The sequence below is a fragment of the Puntigrus tetrazona genome, chromosome 15 (assembly GCF_018831695.1).
Source record: "Puntigrus tetrazona isolate hp1 chromosome 15, ASM1883169v1, whole genome shotgun sequence".
Lineage (NCBI taxonomy): Eukaryota > Metazoa > Chordata > Actinopteri > Cypriniformes > Cyprinidae > Puntigrus > Puntigrus tetrazona.
Genome location: NC_056713.1, coordinates 16,968,879 through 16,991,576, shown reverse-complemented (window position 1 = coordinate 16,991,576; position 22,698 = coordinate 16,968,879). Strand labels below are relative to the sequence as shown.

Sequence of the window (22,698 nt, the reverse complement as noted above, 5' to 3'; positions counted from 1 at the left end):
AATTGCAATGACTTTCTACTGGCGATTTTAATTTCAAATTTAAGAAGTTTCTTTTATTATTTCAATAATTTCAAACAACAGTATTCATCACTTTATATTTAGCCTAATATATCAAAACATTATTTAAATGCATCTGTAACATAAATGTTCTGCACTAAATGACACATCTAAATGCCACTTCAGAGGCAGCTTCAGTGTTTTCATACTGCAAAGATTAATTTTATTGATACAGATTTCATTAAGCTTGGAACAACCCAAATGGCTTGTTATTCTAATTCACTGATTAAATGTAAGAATGCTGGCTCCAAAAAGCAAATAATCAACGTTTTATCAACGTCACCTGACTCCACACAGAATATGAAGAATTTAGGAGTCGGGTGTCTATAAACTCCTCAAGATATCAGCACACATAATACATTCATCTAAAAATATCATCGCTTTCCATCTTTAGTTGATGTCCAAGAAAATACTGATATATATATATTTTTTTTACTACGCACACCCCTGTGTGTCATGCCAATTTTCCTCCTCAACCACACCTGAAGTCAGGCTATTTCTTTATTGTGGGTGGGTGGAGGGAACAATACAGTATAGTATTGCAAGACATTCCCTGGTGATATTATATTGAGACATGGATGAGTGGAATTTCAGCACACAGGATTTTATTGCACATACTTGTGCTAATTTCCAAAGCTTAGTGCATAGAATGACAAAAGGGAAAAACATGACCTATACATTGTAAAATGGTGCATGGCCCACCTTTGGCAGACATGGTGCATTTCAGAGACCATATAAGATTGTGTCTGTGTAGGAAGTCAAAGAATAGCATATATTCATCGACCAAAACAATTAACTGATATTTCATTTGCACAGGTACACCTATATCTTTAGCAATCTTTAATACTTTAGCAACCTTTATATGACTAAGCAGAAAGATGTTTTTTTTTTTTTAAATCAGACGGTGTAGTTACGCTATCTACCAGCAGGCTCTGCAGTGCAACAAAACAACAGCCGTTCCCATGACTAATACAACACAAATGGGAGTTTATCCACCCAACTCCATGTGCATAAAACTTTTGCCCACAGCTACATCTAACAGTTTTGGAAGATGATCAGTTGAGGTGACATTTTGCATGACAATTTGTGGAAATAAACAACATTATTTAAAAACAACTATTTACTGGGTTTACGTAATGAGGACTGACATTTATTGAAATTATGCATTGAAATATATTCCTTAAAAACCTGATGAGCTGCAGATTAAAAAAACTCATATGTTGGCAGTTTTAGCCTGTTTAATGTTTATTTCTTTCTTAGGTTGTAATATTAGAAAAATGATGCTGATACTGCAAAATGAATGGATGAAATGGATAAAATGTTGGACACCAACTACTCATAAGTTATGGAAAAATTGTGTTTTATTATTTTTGATAATTACTCTTATTTTTATTAAGTAACATTAACAGCTTGTTTATTCTGGTTTGTGTAGGCCATTAATATTAGAAACATCCATCATGTATCCAAATGAATTCAACTCTTCACTGGTCCTGACTCTGCACTCTCTGGAACTGCCTGAGACGCAGCATTTATCCTGCAGACCATATTTGGATTAATAACATACTTGTTTATCTTTACTCTGCAACCTAACAATTATTATTACAATCTCGCTTGAACAGGAATTTCACAAACCAATGTACATACTCGTTACTCAAACTCACAATCAATGAGAGATGCAATGACAAGCTTCGATCTCTTTTTCCTCACCTGTTGGTGAGTATAAGGTCTCAGGACAGATCAATATCATATCCTGCATGTTTGCTTCAAGGCTTTTTTGTGCACTTTAATGGCGGAGCATCTTATCTTATTCTTGCAGCTATAGTCTATGACAGGTATATCGCCATCTGCCACCCGCTGGAGGCTGGGAGCCATTATGACCACTAATAACTTGTAGTAAATCATAACTGGGATGTGGTTATTAGGATTTTTATTCTTATAACTGTAGCTTTCTATTCTGGTACCTTTTACAGGATTTGCCAGACACACATGACAGATCTTCACTCACATAAGACAATCAATACCGGGAAACTCTGCAGTGATGGCGAGAGGTGAACAATATTGTTGGGCTGAGTTGTATCATTTTTTACCACGTGCCTTTCAATTTCTGCTGTGGCATTTACATACCTCATATTTTAATCACTTGTATTATTAATAAGTTAGTTCGATGCTAAGATTAAGGCACTTGTGACATGTGGTGATCATATTTGAATGTCTTCCTGTGGTTAGGAGTTCAATACATTTGCTCCTAGCATTGCTCACTTATCTGAATTTCTGTTCTTCGCTTGTAATGTGCAGAGTTGTTTCTATTACCAATTTTGGTCTTCCTCCTCCTATGAATCCTCTGGTGTATGGTTTTAAAACCAAAGAGACTGTGAGACAGAAAAATTTTCACCTGTTTCAAAAAACAAGAAGATATGTGCTTTTGGACCTGCTTTATCGTATTAATTCTCAGAAACAAAAGCTGGGGCAATACCTTTCAAAAGGTACATGTTTATACCTCCAAGGGCTCATTTTAGTACCATAAATGTACATATTAGTACTCTCAACGAGTGCATATTTGAACCTAACAGGTACAAAAGTAAAAATTTTGAAAATGTACTGCCTCGGTGACAGCTTTGAACTTTTATTTCTGAGACTGTATTGTAATCTAGACATGGGACATAAAGTTTCCTTTACACAGACACATTGTCTCAAAGTGTCTGACACAAGTGGTGACTACTGAAAGCAAAGAAATAGTATCTAAAAATAGTTATGTGATCTTAATATGACAGCGCCACAATGAAGAAAACAACCCTTCCTTATAGAAACATTTCTTGTCTCGGCCACTGATGACGCAAGTCTTAAAAATGGAGTTAGTGTACTTAATTTTTGAAAACATATTTGTACTATTTGATTGTATAGTTTTTATAACTCGCCTTTTTTCGCCTCTTCATAATAAGGAAAAATTCAGTTGTTTGATATTTATCACAAGAGCTGCCAGGACAATGCAATGGTTATGTACTTTTAAATGATTGGTTTACAATGTTCAAAACAACAGATTAAATAAACAAATTGTAAGGTAATCACAGAAGTTATTTTATTTCCCATCTTAAAAGGTGAATGTGTTCTTCTGCAAAGCTTGAGACAATCCAAATTGGACAAGAGAAAGTAACCAATGCAGATAATTACTTACTTCAGAAAGAAAATAGAATGAGGAATCAGTTTACTGTCAAGTGAATGGTCGCGTTGCATCGCCGCCACTTACTTCCAGGGAATCACATTGTTAGATGTGTCATGCCACTCTTTTCTTTCCTAACCACAACTGAAGGCAAGCCTGGTCTCTCAACTATGGGTAGGTGAAGGGGATCGATACAACATAGTATTGTGTAATATTGCCTGGCTACATTGTATCGAGAGATTACGGATGGGTGGGAATTTCAGCAATCGGGATTGTACCGCCTACCACTTTTATTCAATCGCAAGTGCCCGGGCAAGATAGAAGAGCAAAGGAGAGGAAACATGACATCCAAATGGTAAAACAAACAACACAAAGATGCATACACATTCAATATGTAACAAATATGTGGATATAATGGGAATCAAACTCATTATAAAGTTCTGCGGTTCTGAATGTCAAAGTTAGATTACAATCAGATGTAGTACTACTTAATTTATTTGAAAAAAACTGGTGGCTCACAAGTTTGATTGGAGCCATGTGTTTGCAGCTTTGATCTGGGCCACACAGAGCATATATCTCATAGTCTAAATGAAAGATTTTCATTAACAAAAGGGTTAACTGACATTTTACTTGTCAACAGCCAGGTAAAATTTGATATAGAAGTTATTTTTTAGCAAATTTTATATGGCTGCCAAGCAAAAGATGTTTTTTAAATCAGACGGTGTAGTTACGCTATCTACCAGCAGGCCTGTGCAGTGCAACAAAACAACAATCTGTTCCCATGACTAATACAACACACAAATGGGAGTTTATCCAATCTAACTCCATGTGTAGTAAAACTTTTTGCCCAATAGCTGACATTTACTGAAAAGTTGGGAAGATGATCAGTTATATGTGACAATTTGTGTAAGATAATATTATTTAAAAAAACTTCACCCTAAAGCAAAATGAGGACTGGCAATTATTGGTCATGTTGTACAGTAAAGGACTTGGCTTATTAAACTAACGAGATGTGATTTCAACAACTAAATAAAAAGAATCATACTGCGGCAATTTTAGCCTGTTTAACGCGTTATTCCTTTTTTTAGGTTGTAAGTAAGATGAAGCTGGATACGTACAAAAACGAAAGGATGAATGGATAAATGTTGAACACAAGTTCTAAAGTAAGATTTTCTTTTTATTATTTTTTGATAATTACTCTTTTTTATAGTTTGAGAAAAATAAACAGCCTGTTTATTCTTGTTTTGTGTAGGCCATTAATATTAGAAACATTCATCAGTGTATCCAAATGAATTTGTCCTCTCACTGGTCCTGACTTCTGCACTTCTGGAACTGTCAAACACAAGCATTTATCCTGGGTATTCATATTTGGATTAATAACATACTTGTTTATCTTACTCTGCAATTCAACAATTATTATTACAATCTGTTTGAACAGAAATTCTTCACAAACCAATGCACATATTACAGTTACTCAACCTGCCAATCAATGATGCAATGAATGCTTCATCCTGTTTCCTCACCCGTTGTATATAGGTGGTCTCAGGACAGATCAATATCATATCTCCGTATGTTTTCTTCAAGGCTTTTTCAGAATAACCTGAATGGCGGAGCACTTTATCTATATTTTTACCGCTATGGTCTATGACAAAGTATATCGCTATCTGTTGTCCGCTGAGATATGGAGCCATTAGGACTACTAAATAACTTGGTGAAAATCATAACCGCATGTGGCTTTTTAAATTTTTTCTTATAATAGTAGTTTTCTCTTTTTATTACCTACAGGATTTGCCAGACACACATGACAGATCTTGTCTGCTATAAGACACCATTACTGAAACTCTTATGTGACTAAGCGCAGAGAGAACCAACATCAAGTGGGTTGAGTTGTATCATTTTACCACGTATCTTCACTTTCTTGTTGTGGCATTTACATATATCTGCTATTTTAATCGCTTGTATTACTAACAAGCAGTCTGATGCGAAGATTAAGGCACTTCAGACATGTGGTACAATATTTGGTCGCCTTCCTGTTGTTAGAGTTTGACACTTTTTCCACTTATTTCACATCGATTTGATTTTGTTCCTGCTTTCGCAGAGTGTTTTCTACTTATTTCCAAATTTTATCTTTCCACCTCTTTGTAATCCACTCGTGTATGGTTTTAAAACCAAAGAGATTCAGACAGAAAATTACCTACCTATATTTCAAAACAAAAGATACACAGTTTCTGATGTAGTTAGAAATGTGTGTGAAATAATCACTTAACTGGGATGTAAAAATTTATATTTGACTGACAGACACCCATATTTTCTGGAAAGCTGGGCTAAAAATAGGTATGCGAAAATTAACTTAACAGTATTCAGCAGGTCATGTGATCTCTACACTTAACAGCCACCATGAAGGGAGGACCTTCCTTTTTCTAGGCCACTGATGGCATAAGCCTTTATGGCAGTTTTAGCCTACTTTAATTCTACTTAAACATATTTTTACTATTATGTTGTATGTGTATATGTTTCCTAATAATAAATCTAGTTGTTTGACATTTAGCAAAAGAGCTTCAGCAAAAGGATTACAGTAAAAATTTTAAATGATAAAAATTATATAATTATAGTTGATGTTTTATTGCCCCTACTGTTTAGAGCAGTATGCAATAAAAAAATTTAATTTTGCCTATTGTAATCTATTAAATGCACACATATGTCTTTATAGGAAAGTACTAGACATAGGTGCAATGTTAAGCCTGTAAAATATTTTAATATTTGCATTTAACAGACCAAATTTGTATTTAACAGATCTCAATTTAATAAAATGTTGTTACAACACTTTTTCATTTCCATAGCTATTTGAACATCAAATAAATTATCTACAGAAAGATGGCAAAGAACATTTTCATAGAACATGCCTATGATCATTGCATTCATAAATACAAGCCATGTAATTGGTTATACTATGCAATGCTGAAAAAATGTAAAAGAAATATGATGCGTCACAAGCTTATCTAAATTTATATGTCACATCAAAACACTTTGCATTTGATTTTTTGTTTCCACTTTATTTGTGTCACATGAAATGTAGTTATTTTAATTGCACAGGGGCGCATTTGTCAAATTTAGTGACGTTTTTGCCAAGTTAAAAGTATTTCTTGACCCATGGCCAGGAGATAAACCTATGGGAGAAGATGCCATAAGGCTTACCTTATTGCATGCATAATACAGCGCTTAATGATCTCTCGGTACTGTGCTGGATCTCCAGCATGCAGTGTTTGACTGCAGTAAAAAAATAATACAAGATTTAAAACAAAAACAAACAAGTCAAATCCATGAGTTTGCTTACCAATGGTATAAATCAAACTATTATTAGAATGTTTTGCTCTTATAAATACTATATATATATATATATATATAAATGCTGAGTTGAAGACCAGATGAGTAAAGAACCTAAAAAAGCTATGAGGTGCAATGGTCAGAGATGTCAATCCAGTGCTTATTTACATGGAAGGAACTAATTAAAAAGCAGCAGAGCTTTGTAAACAGCTCAGAGTAATAATGTCTTTTGTTGGTACTTTTACATTAACCTTTGTTTAACCGCTCACTGCATGGCTTTGGGATTTCAACAATGGTGTATTACAATGGGGCACACAAGTAACTTATTAGGCCTTTGTAGTATTTTTTCTGAATTTATCTCATCAATGTAAGACTATGTTGTAGTGTAGAGTTTCGCAAAAAAAAGAGACATAATTTCAAAGCAATCAAAGAAAAACTGTATAAAAATATTCACAATGTTTTATAAATGCTCAAACATCAAATGTATCATTACATTGTGTACATCTGTTTGCCATATGCTTTTTTACATATATCTATGTTAGAAATATCTATGCAGTCGCAAATCTATTGTAACTGAAAAATGTATATTCTGAAAGTACAATAATATGACAGGGCCTGACTTTTGTCATAAAATGCCACTCATGATAGCAGACCTCAGTTAACACTGAAATGGCATAATGCACTTCTGCATTATCTGTTATAAGTATGTAAGTGATTTTGACATTTGGGAAAACAAAAGAAAATAGCTTTTTGTCTCAGGGGTGATCATTTTCTGAAAAGTTAGAAAGCCTGGTGTGTGTGTGCGTGTGTGTGTAGGTTTTAAAGAAAGGAGATCAGTTGTGGGGCATAATGTCTATTAGCCTTATTGCATTAAATAATACATTACTAATTGATTATGATCACCTGATATTTGTTGATTTCTATATAGTCACTGAGTTACATTGTGGAAGGTGATTGACTGCAATGTATGATGCAATTTTTTATCTCTTATTTCAAATTATAATAAATCATTTTTAAAACATATATAGGTCTTGGCATTAATTCAAATCCTTGCTGTGCAATTGTTCCTCTACTAACAACATACTAAAAGTAATTCATTGAAATCTCTTTGAGCATGAGAAGGCGTTGAAGGACATCTTGGCACAAACCGAGAAATAAACACATTTAAACAGAGATTTTTCTGTGTAAGATTTTAAGGAAGTGTTTTGCGTGGTTCGTGGCTGTTCATTCCATAAACAATTGGATTCAAAACAGGAGGCACCAAAAAAATGAAGTATCCCCATAATTTTTCTGTAGATTTGCATTAACATCTGCAAACCTGTGGGACAGGACGAAAGTCCCGACAACCTCAAACGTGAAGAAAATAACCAGTTGAGCGACGCGAAGTGTTGATGGCCTTGCTCTTTGTGTCAGACTTTACTTGTAACTAAGCAGGTAATCAAAAATCTTCACATAGGAAAATACTTGAATGGAAATACTAATAATCTGCATTACGGCTACTATTACAAAAGCCAAAAAGGTGTTAACTGAAGTATTACCACAGGCCAGCATAACAAGAGAAAGGTTATCACAAAATATACTCACAATATGGGATCTACATCTTGAATGCATTCCCTGCAAGGAAAACAGTGTGAAAATTAATAAAAAGTCAACCCCCCACACAAGAGCCAAAATCATCATAACAACTCTGGGTGTCATTAGAGCATTATATCGCAGAGGCATACAAATAGCAATATAGCGATCAAAAGCCATGGCAGACAGGATGAACAAAACAGCATTCCCATACATGTGGAGCAGAAAACCCTGGAGCACACAGAGAGGATAGTATGTGTAATTGGTTTCCCGTCACAATGTCATATAGAGCCTTGAGGGAAGCATGAATGTGATTCCCAATAAATCATTTAGAGGAGGTTTAACAAAATGAAGTAAACTGGCTTGTGGAGACTCTGTCTCAGAATTACGAGGAGCAAAAGGGTCAGATTGCAAAAGTACCAAACACATAAATTAAGATGCCAAAGAAAAATATGGGGTATTTTGTTCCTGAAGAGATAGAAAATGGATCCAGGGTCAGCTCAAAACTGACTATGATGGATAAGTTCTCCATTATGACCCTGTGAAATATGTGGAAAAGGAACTATTATTATCAAGACGCCTTCAAAATGTTTTTATATAATATAACTTTACCAACAATCAAATAATGTTTCTCACCTCATGCACCCAAAGAGACTACAGACTACAGGCATGTAATGAAAGACACATTAGTGTTATATAGTCTTTTCTGACAACACCCACATCTAAAGCCCTTCAAGAAAGAAAAGGGGGCCTGAAAGGTGAAGAGTGTTTCCATAAGCAGGAGACTTGGGACTGCATTAGTACCATGACAATACTGACTAATTGTAAAAGTTAGGAGATACACATGTTTGTACATGTTTTCTAAAATTATTTATAGTTTTTCCAAATGCGTTTACTTCAAAAGAATAATAGGCATGTATGTACATCATGGAAACCATTATCGTCAATGGTCTCTATCAACTGGGAAAGCATGGCCAGAACAGATGAGTTGTTAATTCTCACTTCTTGGTAACACTTTATGGTAAGGAGTTATGCCTTACTTCATGCATTAATATCTCATGAATGATCAGGAACTAACTTGAGTTAAAGTCTTTCATTCATGACTTCATGGATGAACTACACATTAATTAAGACATGAACTAAGATGGGCACGTCATCGTGATTAAGTGATTTATTAGACATGATCATGATGTTTTCTTTGTTCACAAGAAAGAAAGAAAAAGGCCTTTACTATGTATTTTGGATAAATCTAAGCTTATAGGACATAAATTGTCATGAATTTGAGCATTAAAAAATAGTATTAATTTGCGCAGGTAAAACTGCTTGAAGTACTTAATGAATTTGCAAAATCCATATTAACTTATGCATGCATACAGGCTGGAACAGCCAATCAATTAATGTGAGAAGTAATGTTTTTGTTTAGTTTTTTTTTAATTAGCTATGTTCATATAGCCGTCCAGGTAAATGAACAGACCCCAACACTGGCCAATCACACCACTTAGCATGAGCAATTCTGCTGACATTCAAATACAGTAGTCATCATTAACTAAGCATTAGTTCCTTGAGCCGCGTCGGTGAAGCTATGGGGAATGCCTTCCAGCATGACGGCTCTGAATCATGTGTGAAATCAAACCAATGAAATGGTGGGACGTCACTGGCCAGGAAGCATAAAAGCACGTAGAATGCGGTCGGCTTCAGCTTTCTGTCATTCAGCGAAAGCGCTCTGTGTGAAAGCGCTCCCGTTTGTCAAAAGTGAGAGGGGCGAGGGCAAGTCATGCTATCCCATGTGTGCTCATCCGTGCAAATGTTACATCTTGCCCGATGACACACATAGGTTGCCACTTGCACCATCAGGCAGTTTATGGCAGCTTTGGTGGCCACGCAGAGACATCTTTGGCTGACTCTATCTGTCTCTATATTTATGCAAATTGGATAACAAAGACCTTTACTTATTTAGTTAGTTAGTTTCTTATTACTATTTTACTTACCTCTGTGTCTCGGTCCATTTTGTTGCACTCACTGTGATTTCCAATAAAAAGAGAGCAATAAAAACTAAATATAATCCACATTAACATATCACAACACTTATTCCAAAGTCTGGGCCCTGCTAGAAAAAAGCCTAGTTTTGTACTGTAACCTCGGGCTTCCAGCAAAAGTTGATTTATTGACATAAGAATCCTGTTTGTTTGATGAAAAGTCAGCATCTCAGTTAAATAAGTTAGGACAAGGTCATTGAGAGCTTTAAAACTCAAAAATCAATCTCTAAAAGAAACATATTTGCCATGCTTCTCCCACCATAACTCTAGTTTTACTGCAGTATTTTTCATTAAAGCACAGTAACCACAATGCTGTCCAAGGTTTTACCACAGTAACTGTAATTTTACTTTGCTATTTGTAGTTTAAGTACAATAACCACAACATACTGCGTCGCTACATTGACTGACAAGCGCTGTTTTTTTTGGTGGGGGTTTTGTTAACCAAATGGTGTAGTTATGACATCTACCAGTACACGCACATGTCTCAAAACAACACCTGCTCCCATGACCAATCCAATAACTCCATGAGTATAAATGATTAGCCTACAGGTTACATTCAGCAGTGCTGAAGGATGGTCACTTCAGGTGATTAAATACAACTTGTGCTGATTTCAATGTAGTTTGAGCTACTTCTTCTGAGTAATTTGATCTGAATACTATTATGAGATTTTGCATGATCTTTGTGCAAATAGGCTTCATTATTTTTAAATCTCAGTGACTGTGTATCCATTTTATCAGATAGTTGTTTAATGTTTATACTTTTTTAGGTTGTAGCCAAAGTAAGATTATGCTGGATATGGCAAAATGAAAGGATGAAACTCAAGTGTTGGACACCAACTTCACATAAGTCCTGTAAGATATTCATTGATTATTTTTTATTATTACACTTTCTTTGAATTGATATCATTAACAGCTTGTTTATTCTGGTTTGTGTAGGCCATTAATAGTAGAATTAATCATGTATCCAAATGAATCTGTCCTCTCACTGGTCCTGACCTTGCACTCTCTGGAACTGTCAGAGATGAGCATTTATCCTGCATTCATATTTGGATTAATAACATACTTGTTTATCTTACTCTGCAATCTCACAATTATTATTACAATCTGCTTGAACAGAAATCTTCACAAACCAATGTACATATTGTTGCTTAACCTCCCTATCAATGATGTAATAGGTGCTACAAGCCTGTTTCCTCACCTGCTGTATAGTATATGGTCTCAGGACAGATCGATATCATATCCTGCATGTTTGCTTCAAGGCTTTTTTGTGCACTTTAATGGCGGAGCATCTTATCTTAGTCTTACCGCTATGGCCTATGACAGGTATATCGCCATCTGCCACCCGCTGAGATATGGAGCCATTATGACTACTAATAACTTGGTGAAAATCATAACTGGGATGTGGCTTTTAAATTTTATTCTTATATTTGTAGTTTGCTCTCTTCTATTTCCTTACAGGATTTGCCAGACACACATGACAGATCTAGTCTGCTATAAGACACCATTAATGAAACTCTTATGTGACGGCATAGAGGTGAACAATATCTTTGGGTTGAGTTGCATAATTTTTTACCACGGCCTTTCACTTTCTGTTGTGGCATTTACATATATTCATATTTTAATCACTTGTATTACTAATAAGCAGTCTGATGCAAGATTAAGGCACTTCAGACATGTGGTACTCATTTGGTAAATCTTCCTGTTGTTAGAGTTTAATACTCTTTTTCCACTTCTTTCACATCGATCCAGTTTGTGCCTGCTTTCCTGCGCAGAGTGTTTTTCTATTTCCAATTTTATCTTTCCTCCTTTCGTGAACCCACTCGTGTATGGTTTTAAAACTAAAGAGATCAGACAGAAAATTTTCACCTGTTTCAAAAACAAAATATACAGCTTCTGATATATGGCTCATTGTCAGACTAAATCTGTTTAGCATATAAAGTGTCTAAATTACGCAATTAAATAATTAGATTAATGAAATAAAATGAGTAGTATTCCTCTGGTCATGTGATGATTCCTTGAGGAAGGAACAAACTGGCTAATGCTTTGTCTAGAATATACTTATGAAACAGCGATGTTTATGTGCTTAATTTTATTTTTACTTATTTTATTATTTCATATTTGTACTATTCATTTTTATGTATGTATTCAAATGTATTCAATTTCTTTTAGTAATGCTGTTTTATACTGTTGGAATTAGCAACTTTTAGTAACTTTTAGGGTATAAAGGTAATCAAAGCCTCAGATGTTTCTGATACATTCAAGTTTTTTGCATTAACATATTTTATAATGCAGTCAGAAATCAAATGAACAAAGATTTGTATTTGCCATTATATTCATCATCATTTAAGAAAGTTTTACTATCCATATGTTAGTCTCTATAAATTTTAACTGCTTAGCATTATACAATTTTAATTGGTTTTCTCAGTTTAGTGGAAACAAAAGATACTTGTAGAGCAACATCAATAGACTTTGTGGGGGGGAATACAATTTTTTCTTCTATTTTCACTATGTATTAACGTCATTCTGTTTATTTCATGACCATTCTGTTTCATTCTGTATTCATGGCTACTGACTGTGGTGTAATATTAACTGCAGGTCCAATGACTGTGTGTTGTTAAAGGGTGGTAAACTACTTATTTTCTAGGCTTGATTGTGTGTATGGGGTGCAGTCTAACATATGACAATGCTTCATTTAAAAAAAAAAAAAAAAACATTATTTACATTCAATCTAAACTGTGCTATCCCTTCTCTCATGAGCATCAAGCTAAAAGAAATATTGACAACAATGGCATTGTTAATCTTGCTTATCAGTTTGAACCCGAATGAGATTCAGAGAACATTAGTGAGGAAGATCATTAGTGAAGAATCTGTGCAAGCATTGCTCTTACAGGACGTTTCAGAATGGTTTGTTATTGTCACAAATACACTGTAATTGCTACCGCTTATGTCAGCTTTTTAATATGCAATTTTATACTTATTCAAGCTTTAATAGAGCAGTTTAATAGAGCTTTAATAGAGAAGTAATTGTATGATTTGTAACAGTAAGAAGTGTTTACCAGCAAGTATTGTTCGCTACCACAGCACATCCATGTTTAACACTTCTCGTGGTTTTGTTAAAATGAGCTGATGATCTAAATGACTGCAGGAGAGAGAGAGAGAGAGATCATGTATTGTCTGTACTCTGATTTTGCTCTAAATGTATAAAGAAAATTGCTTTGTCAGACTAGGGAAATTTCACCACACCCTGGGCCCTCGGTACAAATATAAATTTGATGAAAAAACTACTAACATAGAAACTTTGGACATTTTTGATGATTTATAATTTATGTCATTGTCACACTGACAAATAGAACTGTTTTTTTCAAAACTGACGGAAATCCTGCACGCCTCGCCCTCGCCAGGCAGAGTGGATTCTCTAATAGAATAGAATATTAATAAATATTAACACTGTTCTCAATTAAAACTAAATCAAGAATGCTATTCTACAAAGACAAGAAACACTACATGAAACAGCTGAAAAAAATGTACAGGTACACAGCATTATTATTATTATTTTCAGGCAAATATAATAATCCATTATAATATTTTTTTCGTAGGCTGCTGTATTTTCAGCTGTGTTCAGGTTAAACCATGAATGGCCAATCAAATATTGAGTACTCCTGCTCTAAAAATATCATTAATATGAATATTGTTGTTGCCCTGAGAGCAGCACGTCGTTTAGTAAATATAAGAGTAATTTAAATACAGAGTACTACTGCCATAAGAGGGGCGTATAGTGCACTAAAAATAAGAGTAACAGCAGTACATAGTTAAATAAAATTAATAGGAATGTGAATATTAAATACTCCTGCCGTGTGGACAGTGCAAAGCATTTTAAAATAACAGTGATATGAATTTTGAATACTACTGCTCTGAAAGAAGCGCATGGTGCACTAAAAATAAAAGTAATATGAATATTGTGGGGGCATGACATACTTATTGTAAATCAACAACCCAAAGCAATGCTTTCGATATGTAACAAATATGCATATGATGAAAAAAGATGAAAAGCTTTATATTGTTGACCGCCACACACAATGCAGTTGCTATGCGTGGCGTGTACCTTTGGATGACACGGTGCATTTCAGAGTTCATATTCACAAGATCGTCTGTTGTGTGGGAACTCAAAGCATATTTTTTATTTTATATCTAAATAAACAATTTTCATCAACCCAAAAGGGTTAACTGAAATTTTATTTGTCAACTGCCCAGTTACGTTTTATATTTTTAGCAACTTTTAACTGACAAAGCAGATGATGTAGTTATGACACCTACTGTGAACTTTCTACAAAACAACACTCATAATAAGTAATAGAAGTTTATCCACCAACTCCATGTTTATAAAACTTTTGCCCATAGGTGATTTTTACCACTGCTGACGGATAATCACTTAAGATGACTAAATACAACTTGTGCTGCTTTTAAGGCATCTGAGCAACATCTTATGAATACAGAGTGATATTTGTGCAAATAGGCCTTGTTATTTCAAATCTCAATAATTGTATTTTTAGTCATTAACATATTTTTTTCATTTTAGTCATTAAGCTTTTGCATCACAAAAAAGCAACACTCTTTATGGTGTGAGGGGAGGGTCTTTTTCCTCTCTCTATTTGCTCATGTATGAACACATGAAAAAGACTAGTAAAAAGTAAGGTAATCCAATATTTGTTAACAATTGCTTTTAATGCCTTCACAACAATTACAAAGAATTATTTAGACCGATATATTGTGGAGGAAATCATGTTTTGTTTTTGTTATTATAATATGTGACCCTTAATCACAAAACCAGTCATAAGTAACATAGGTACATTTGTAGCAATAGCCAACAATACATTGTAAGGGTCAAAAATATTGTTTTTCTTTCATGCCAAATATTATTAGGATGTTAAATAAAGATTAAAGATCATGTTCCACAAAGATATTTTGTCAATTTATCAAAACGTAATTTTGATTAGTAATATGCATTGCTAAAAACTTCATTTGGACAGCATTGAAGGTATATATATATATATATATATATATATATATATATATATATATATATATATATATATATATATATATATATATATATATATATATATATGCTTATGAGATTATGTAGAAATCTCAGTTTAGAAGAAATTTACCCTAGGGACTGATTTTGTGGTCCACAGTCACATATAGTTTAGTAAATGTTCATCCGAATATAGAAAAGAATATGAATATAAATATAAAAGAAACTTTTTTCATTTATTACATGTCATGATTATTTTCTGTTTTTAATAGCGGGCGTATTTTTACCTGGGCTGACTTTGTGCTTTTTCAAAAGCAAAACGAAAGCTATTCTAACATCTTTAGTTTTCATTCCGTATATGATTGGATTGACAGTCGGAAGGACTGTATAAATCATCAAACCACAAATTCTCTGTGCATTGGAAGAAATGTTGGGGATCCTATATGACATTATAGCAATGGTTGTCACTATTTCAAAGAGCAGAAATGCAGCAATCTGGCCTATACATGTATTTAGAGCCTTAACTCTCGAATCGGCGTGTGTTTGTTTAATGCACGTGATGAGAATCTGTGTATAAGAGAACAGCTGGATAGAGATACTGCTGATCTGAATAAAGGCTGTTATAAATAAACCATAAATGTTGTTTACAGTCATATCCTCCACATGAAAGTAAAAGCAAAGATGGGTTGTCACAGTACACGTTGGTAATAAAAGATTTGCATTTTACCATTCTAGACTGAAGCGAAAACAACACTAGTATTAAGGTAAAGTCAAGGCCCCACACCAGCGTTATGATTCCACATACTTTACAAGGAGTCATGATAGAGTTATACCTGAGCGGGTCGCATATCGCTATGTACCGGTCTACTGACATGGCTGCCAGTAGAAAAGGTATTGAACCCCATAAAAATGTAGCAAAAACCCTGAAGAACACACGTAGGGTAATATACATCATTTGTTTCGTTAAAATGTCCAAAAGCACCCTGGGCAGACAGACTGTGATTCCCATTAAATCGGTTAGAGGAAGACCGAACAGGATGTAGAACATCGGCTTGTGAAGGCTTCTCTGAGTGACTATCAGTCCAAGAATGGTTCCATTACAGATCACAGAGAACAAGTAGATCAGAGCTCCAGCCAAGAACACCGGATATATTGCTGTGGGATGGATATCAAATTTTCCAATTTTGAGATTAAATGTGAAAGCGGGATTTGAAAGGTTTCAGCCATTAAAAACCTTGATGGAACACAAAGATGAATATAGATTTTCACCATAGAGAATTGTGCATAAATGGCACTCTTAACCATACAGTTACAATAAGCCTTACCTTAGTTCACGTATACTCTGTTGTATGTTGTATGAACTGAATACAGGCTTGCATGCACTACCATATAGACTATGGTACATTGTCACCTTTTATGCTGAAAAAACAGTCATGGGAGTTGAAGCCACCGTTCTTTAACACCAGATGATGTAATGTCTAAAATAGACATGAGATATTCACTGCATTTCAGTAGTATTTAAAATAATGACAGGCCATTATTTATTTTAAACACTAAATGCTGAAATACATTGTTTTCACACACATTTTTTGGAGCCAGTTCTAGCTGCTAAATGTGCTCAGATTTTAAGCATTAGGAGTTGAGCAGTATTTCACAAAATTCTGAATAATGTAAGATGAGCATAGATTTTGTTATCAGAGATCAACATTTTGATATTTAGTATTTTTATTACATTAAGTAATGTTAGATGCCATTTTCTAACATCTAACATTACTTAAAAGTTTGTAAGAGTGTGATCAGTCTTAAGTGAATTCTTTTTTTTCTTTCTAACTATTCACAAAATCGTCACATATACAGTTTGTTTTAATTATATGTTCATTTATGTTGCACGTTCCAGATTTAAGAGGGAAAGTGGTTGTTTTTTCTCTCTTTCTTTCATTTTTTTTTTATTTCTTTTTAGCCATTTCCTTTGGTAAAGCAAAGCAGACCACAATGAAAACCAAAAATTCAAAGTTAAATAGACCAAAAAAGCTGCACTCTCCCTATAGGGTTAGCGAAGTCAAATTGTATTATGATGTATGTATGACTGTGTTACACAATAGGTCTGTTGTGCACAATGCAAAAAATGCAAATGTATGTTTTTCTCTTACAAATAAAAAACCCTGTAGCATTGAGTCGTTTAATAAAAGACATTATGCATATGCCTTGAAAATAATTGCAATTACATTAACATTTATCATACCTAAAAGAATATATTTAATATACATTTAGGCCCAAAGCATAAAACAACACCCTTTTTTGCAACAATTCCATCTAATTACTAATTAGAGTTATGCACTTTTCAGATTTATGCACTTTTATTGTTTTATGTTTCAGACATGAAAATGTTATAGCAATAGTGCCCACAAAACACAAAGGTATCAACATATAAAAACAAACAGGTTGGTTTACAGGACCATGTCTTCACTGATAATTCATGTTTCATAGATGAGGTCTCTGAGACTGTCCAAAAAAATAATACATTGCTCATGGATGTATAAGTGTGAAAATTAACTGTAAGCTAATTGAAGTAAATGTGATTTTTTTGTCCTGCTACACTTTTATAATTAATCATAACACTAATATGTAAATGGTTTTGTAGAATATCTTGGCATAATCCGTATAAAAGATATAAAAATATATCTTACAAATATTTTACATCTTATTGATTTTCCCTGCATAATTCTTAGCATATTATTTCGTATTTCATGACTGTTCAATCCATAAACTATTGGATTCATAAGTGGAGGCACTAGAAAAATGAGCATTCCCATAATCTTCTGCAGATTGGCGTTTACATTTGAGAACCTGTGTGACAGGATGGTGAAACTTCCAACAACCTCATACGTGATGAAAATGACCAGCTGGGCGACGCAGGTGTTGATGGCCTTGCTCTTTGCATCAGACCTACTCGTGACCAAGCAGGTAATCAAAATCTTCACATACGAAAAACACTTGAACAGAAACACTAATAATCTGCATTATGGCTGTTGTAAATAAGCCAAAAATGTTGTTAACTATAGTATTACCGCAGGCCAGCTTAACAAGAGAAGGATTATCACAAAACACATTCAAAATGTCAGATCTGCATCTATAATTTCTTCCCTGCAAAGAAAACAGCAAAACAATTAAAAAAAAGTCAAGGCCCCATACGAAAGCAACAATTCCCATCACAAACTTTGGTGTCATGAGAGCATTATATCGCAGAGGCATACAAATGGCAACATAGCGATCAAAAGCCATGGCAGCCAGGATGAACAAAACACCACCCCCATACATGTGGAGCAGAAAACCCTGGAGCACACAGAGAGGATAGTATGTGTAATTGGTTTCCGTCACAATGTCAGAGAGAACCTTGGGAAGCATGGAAGTGATTCCCACAAAATCATTCAAAGGAAGGCTGAACAAAATGAAGTAAACTGGCTTGTGGAGACTTTCTGTCAGAATTATAAGGAGCAACAGGGTCAGATTACAAACAGCACCAAACATATAGATAAAGATGCCAAAGACAAATATGGGATATTTTGCTCCTGGAGGGACAGAAAATGGATCCAGGGTCAGCTCAAAACTGACTACGATGGATAAGTTCTCCATTATGATTCTGGAATCTGTGGAAAATAGGAAAAATTATCAGGCGTTTACATTCATATCAATAAAACACCAATTTCCCTGTAATGAATTGAAAAATAAAACATGTTACTTACTTCATCCACACTTAAAACCTCTAACAGCACATCAGTTAAAAGAGACTACAGTATGTTGATGTCATCTACAAGTTCAAATTAAAACTTTCTTATATAGGCAGGGCTGGAAATGGAGGGAGGCAGGGGGCGGAGTCCTGGGAATAATTTCGAGGGGGGAAATTTCATTTCCAACTGGTTAGGCTTATTTGGAAATTAAAGTGATTTGTATATTTTATCCATTCAAAACAATATGAAAGCAATGCCAGCACTGCACATTAACATGCACATTTCTGCACATGTTTTGCTGCACAGCGCCGACTTGCGCCAGAAAACCTGCAGACTACAGACGATGGAAATGCTTTTCTATCGCTGCGTGTTTTGCTGCACCTCACAGGACAGATTGTGAAAGCAGATTGCAGTTTTTGTCATTCATGGTAACAAACAAACATAAATAAAGTGCATAGACATGTATCTAATAGATTCAATGTACAGTGTAGAGAGCATTATTCATTAAAATGGAACTTTGTGAGATCTCTATGAACTAAGTGATTTACTATGAACAAATGTGAATTTCTTTATGATGTTTTATACATTTTTATTTTATAAAAAAGCTAATGTTAAGTCACAGCTGATCACTGCACATCTTGTTTTTCACACAGTGCTGATTCGTTTATAAATGAATTTAGTGAGTCAATGATTCAATGACCCATTCATAAAGACACTAATTTGCTTCATTACTAAATTAATCAGCCGTTTTAAATGAATCAACTGAATGGATGATTCAGTGACAAAGACAGTTACTTTCTGGTGGTTGTAGTTTCATTTTTAAAGTATAATAATTTAAAAAATTATATTCAAATGTCTCTTAAACTTATTATTATTAGATGCATTAATGCCGCTTCTGAGTCTTGTCAAACATTCCGTCAATATTCCTTAATAATGCCTTTGCCTTTTGCATTTGTGCTCTTCTGTGCCTTATCAAATTATTATTTAATTTCACTTAATCAATCTTTATTTATTTATTAAACACAGGGGTAATTAATGATGCTTACATTATAACGTGCAAATTCACAAATAATGTTCACAGATAACAAATCCCCCCCAGTGAATTTTGGTCATTTCCAACACTGTATATAGGTAGTCATCATACTGACATTATTCACATTATAACCCTGAAATGTGAAAATGCATAATACTTGTCACAAGATTTTCAAACAGCCTTGACGTACACATACATACAACATATACTAATTAGAATCAGTAGCTGTGTATTAAACAAAACAGGTCAAATCTGTGTGAAAGGAAATGGCACTTTTTAATTTGAATTTGTTAGCACTGTTAGGTGGGTTTTGGGTTGTATTTGGTGTAGGGCATATTTCCAACATTATAGGGCATTAACAACAGCAATACGTACCTGAAGCTAGGTAATAAAACAGCAAAACACAGTGGACAATATGACTCAAGTAAGAGTAAAAAGGTAGTTTGAAAACTACTCAAGTTATTGCCTTACAAAGTACTTTAGTATTATTTTTCTATTTTTACCCAAAATGAGACGATGGGAGCAGGTTCAACCCTAACACCCATGTACAGGAATGTCTGTTTCACAAGTGAGACATTCATTACATGGACACATGCATCCAATATCACAATAGATGAATAACATGGAGATAGAGATGCAATTACAACATAGCTTGTATCACAGTAGCAACACTGAACCACAGAAGCTAACTGTTTCAAACATGACTAATGTTATACAGTTATTTTGTGAGCAAAACATGATATTAGGCTTTACTGTCAAGTTTAAAGCTATTAATCAAACATACTGTCCTAAAGAGATACATGTTTTATTAGACTAGGTTGAACAGGGCATATATGCCTACACATTAGATGGCAGCGATGTAATGAAATCAGAAAGTTTTTCTTTACATTTTTTAAAAGTTTCACATGCAGATGTCAAAAAGATCCTCATTCACACGGATCTATGAAACTAAAAATAATAAATACATTTAGAAAAAATGCTGTATTATGGATGCCAAGTCAATAGATGCCATTTTCTAAAGATATACCTGATATACAGTATATACCTATTCTTCAAGTATTCACAAATACCTATAGACAGAACATGCGACGCACAATGCATGACATCATTTTCACAAATTCCATTTTTGTAGTTTACAGAGGAGATAACATATCCTCAGAATTTTCACAGTAAAAGATTTTTTTTAAACTTATAAGATATTTATTTATATGTGAGAGACCACAAACATCCTAGATTTCCCAGTTATGCTCCTATACTGTGTGGTGTGCCGCAATGCGACGAAGACATCACACCACACACTAACAGATTTTCAGTCCCGACTGTGAACACTGGGAATGTCGCAAAAACTCTCGAGACTTGAGAATAAATACGTTTTCCGGGACACGTTACATAAACACCCCGTTGCCACAAATCGACAAACATATCCTGAATCTCTGCTGTCCTAATCCTTTTGTGATAATCTCCAGATCATACACACGTCTGTTCTCGGGGCTCCCCCCGCACATCATAATTTCACATCGTAAATATTCAACATGTTGCCGCTAAAACCTAATGCAATATGCATCTAAATATGCCCTACACCAAATCCAACCCTAAACTTTCCCGATAGTGTTAACAACCATAAAACTGATATCAAGAGGCATTTAGTGATACAACCGTACCATTTCAAGCGCCTTTTATGCAGATTTTATGCAGTTTACTCAGTAATCAGCTACTGAGTAAACATACGGTCTATGAAAACCCATAGATATAAAGCTGGATATGTGTGATGCTAAAGTTCAAAAGCACCAGTTTTCAAATCTCCCAGCATATTAATATTGTTTTGAATGAGACGTGTTGTCATTTGCAGAACACAGAAAAATCACTGCATTTAAAGTGTGTGAAAGTCTTTAGTATAAAATATGTCTACATACTTCTGGTCTGTAAGCATGTAGTTTTAAAAGAGCACATTTTTGATGGGCAACATTTTAACATTTTGAGGTTGTTGGGCTACTAAATGTCTACATTGTAATTCAACACTTTTAATGTTCACGGGTACTTTATGTTCATTACCTTAATAATAACACTTGAACGTGGTTATGTTTATTGGTCTGTTGGGACTTTCAGTAGGCCTATGTCAGTCTGATTGATGAGATCTGGAGGGATTTCATTAATAGCATCCACTTGGTTTTTTCACATATAATAAACAACTCGATAATTAGCCGTCTTGTGTCTGAAGCCATTAATTGTGTTGATTTGATATCGGGTCAATATGAACAATGCCACTAATAATACCTTTGAGATGCCGAGCTTAATTGTAAGTTGTTTTCTATTATTTTTTAATCAAAAAAAGACACAGCGTTTGAATCACAATAACTTTAACAAGAAAAGTAGTTGCTTATGCACTGTTTAAAATGATGTTTGTTTTGAAATAATACTATAAGTCCATAATGCATGTATATGCTTCATATAATCACATTTGTGTTGTTTTGTTTTTGCATTATGTTTAGGCTTTACGACCTTATTATCCTTTGTTTTTTGGTATTCCAGCGCAAAACTGTATTAATTTGAACACTTCTCTAGAATACAGTATGCTACTGTTTAATCTTCAAAATAAACGTGAAAAAAGTGTTTGATTTCCAGTAGATGGTAGCAATGTTTTACTAGCATTCTAAAGTTATCACCAACTGAGAAACATTTATATTAATTTTACTAGCTTAAGATGCACAGCTATATACAAACATAAGTTAGCCAATTCAAATTAAAAATGCCATAAA

At 34.2% G+C, this 22,698-nt stretch overlaps 4 pseudogenes; 2 read left to right on the top strand and 2 right to left on the bottom strand.

Moving 5' to 3' along the window:
* The first annotated feature begins 1,514 nt into the window (after positions 1–1,514).
* On the top strand, positions 1,515–4,313 carry LOC122358653 (annotated as a pseudogene).
* A 3,389-nt stretch (positions 4,314–7,702) lies between these two features.
* On the bottom strand, positions 7,703–8,642 carry LOC122358651 (annotated as a pseudogene).
* Positions 8,643–11,104: 2,462 nt separating this feature from the next.
* On the top strand, positions 11,105–12,043 carry LOC122358650 (annotated as a pseudogene).
* Positions 12,044–15,433: 3,390 nt separating this feature from the next.
* On the bottom strand, positions 15,434–18,814 carry LOC122358649 (annotated as a pseudogene).
* Positions 18,815–22,698: the final 3,884 nt, after the last annotated feature.